Here is a 2,789-nt window from a genome sequence, read left to right on the forward strand (position 1 = left end):
CAAGACAATATTCACAGGTTCCAGGGATGAGTACATGGACATGTCTGTGGAGGCCTGCACTCAGCCAACCATAGGAGGCAACCGACCCCACCTGCTGCAGCAGTAATGAAGGGGCTCTGCATGAGCTCGAGAGGAGCCCTGGTGGCGCAGGGGGTAAGCACTCAGCTGCTAACTGAAAGGTCAGCAATTCAAACCCACCAGCTGCTCTGTGGGAGAAAGATAAGGCAATCTGCTTCCTTAAAGATTGACAGCCTTGGAAACCTGACAGGGCAGTTCTACTCTATCCTACAGGGTCTCTATGAGTCAGAATCTACTTGATGGCAATGGGTGGGTTTGACACAAGCTTGGCACAAAGCATGTGAACCCTGAACTGTGATTTTCAAATCCTAATGCCGCCTTGCAGGTAACTTTCCCTTCCACATTTCAGGTTCTTCTCTCTAATGTGAGGACACCACCCTTGACCTCCAGAGTTTTTAGAAGAATACTGAATATACCATGGATTGCCAGAAGAATGAACAAATCTGTCATATTTGCTCTTTAGAAGCAACAATGGTAAGACTTTGTCTCACACATGTTGGACACATCATCAGAGGGGAAGATTCCCCAGAGAAGGACATCATGCTTGGTACAGGATAGTAAAAAAGAGGAAGACCCTCAATGAGATGGATTGACACAGTGGCTGCAACAATGGGCTGAAACATGGCAATGATTGTGAGAATGGTGCGGGAGCAGGCAGTGTTTTGTTCTGTTGTACATGGCATCTCTATGAGTCAGAGCACCTAACAACAACACAACCTGAGAACATACAGAAGGTGTCAACAATACCTGGCCCATACTTACACAGCAGCCATCAGTGCATTTCTTACCCCCTTAGACTGCACATAGAGGTGGCCCCATTTTCATCTTCTTGTATCTCCAGATCTTAGCACAATGCCTAGGGGACAGGGTGTTCTCAGAAACTGCCTGTTAAATCAAAGCTTAGAGATCCCTGGAGTTCTAGTTTACACACCAGCAGCACATTACTCCAAAAGGGGCTGAGAAAGGAGTGGATGCCTGGTGTACCCACTGTCAGAACTGAAGGTCCCAGGAGTCTGGATGCAACCGTCCCCATGCAAACCTGGGAGAGAGGTCCTCCTCACCTCATCCAAACCAGGGAGAGAGGTCCTCCCTGCCCCATACCAACAGGGAGAGAGGTCCTCCCTGCTCCCTGACAGCCAGACACTTTTGTGGAGGCACCAGGCCCCCTGCCTGTCAATGCCCTACTTCCAGATCCTCACCCAACCTACAGAACTGTTAGTCAGTGCTTCCTATGTTTACAATCGTAACATCTCAGATAAATTATAAACAAGTCCTGGACTTCCGGTAAGATGGAGGAATAGGCAGACAAGCGACACAGACCCTCTTCAACAAAGAAAAGAAAAAACCAATTGACAGAGATACAGAAGATAATCCCGGAGCCCTGAGCTTTGAAAGGAACTACACAGAAGTGGATTAGGCACCAAGTAGTGGAAAAATCTGAACGAAAACAGTGAGTACAGAGACAGTCAGAGCTGTGGACTGTCTGTCACCTACTCTGATGGGACCAAAAGCCTGAATATTTCCAAGTGGCATTGGGACCTGAGAATTGACCTAAAGATCAGCCCTGGTCACCAAGGGCTGCAGGGACAACTGCTCTAGTGGCCTATGACTAGTAAGGGAAACAGCAAGAAGGGAGACAACCTGAGCTGTTGACTTTCTGCTGTCCAGAAGGTACAGCCATTTTTACTGTTTGCATGCAGCAGCCATTTTGGATATTTAAAGTGATCAAGGGCACAGCCATTTTGAAGGTTTATAAGTGGCAGCCATCTTGGATATTTAAAGTGACCGAAGGCACAGCCATTTTGAATATTTACAAGCAGCGGCCTTTTTGGATATTTAATGTGACTGAGGATGCAGCCATTTTGAATGTTAACAAGCAGGGGCCATTTTGGATATTTAAAGTGACTGAGGGTGCAGCCATTTTGAATCTTTTCAAGTGGCAACCATTTTGAATTTGAAAGTGATAGCACTGTCATTCAGATTCCAGGAGCCTAAGAATAGGCTCTGTTTGCCAAGGTCAGCAGGGACATAGAGAGGCTGACAACAGGAAAGGAGACAAATGGTGAGTGTATAAGTGCTGTCAACTAGTGAATAGAGAAGCACATCCCAGTACCCTGCTTGTGTAGATAACATACAAACAAAAACAAAGAAAATTAAAATTATGGGAAAATCACTCCAACATACAATCACTAATTAAATATAAACACAAAAATATCACAATGCCTCAGAGACAACAGAGCATCACAGTCCACACAAAGAAGCAAGATAAAGCAGGAGACACAAGGGACCAGGACACGGGCCCAAAACACATCCCTGAGGAAGACACAGCATTGGAACTCCCTGATAAGGAATTCAAAATAATTATATTTAGGTATCTTCAATGAATTGAGAAACAGATCAAGGAAAACACAGAGAAATCCTAAAACAATTTCAAAAGACAATATGAGAACAAAATAAATGAAAAACTAGAAATGATACAAAATGTACACACAGAAATCCAGAAGATTAATACTAAATTTTCAGAAACAGATAAGACAATGAATGCACAAAGGAGCAGAATTGAATCAATGGAAGACAAAATTAGGGAGATTAAAGGCAAATACTTGAACACCTCTTTGGAAAGGGATAAATCAGAAAAAAAGATCAAAACAAAATGAAGAAAGCCTAAGGTTCATGTGGGATGCCATCAAAAGGAATAACCTACATGTAAT

The sequence above is a fragment of the Orycteropus afer genome, unplaced genomic scaffold (assembly GCF_000298275.1).
Source record: "Orycteropus afer afer isolate SDZICR_OR568_19922 unplaced genomic scaffold, OryAfe1.0 scaffold00356, whole genome shotgun sequence".
NCBI lineage: Eukaryota > Metazoa > Chordata > Mammalia > Tubulidentata > Orycteropodidae > Orycteropus > Orycteropus afer.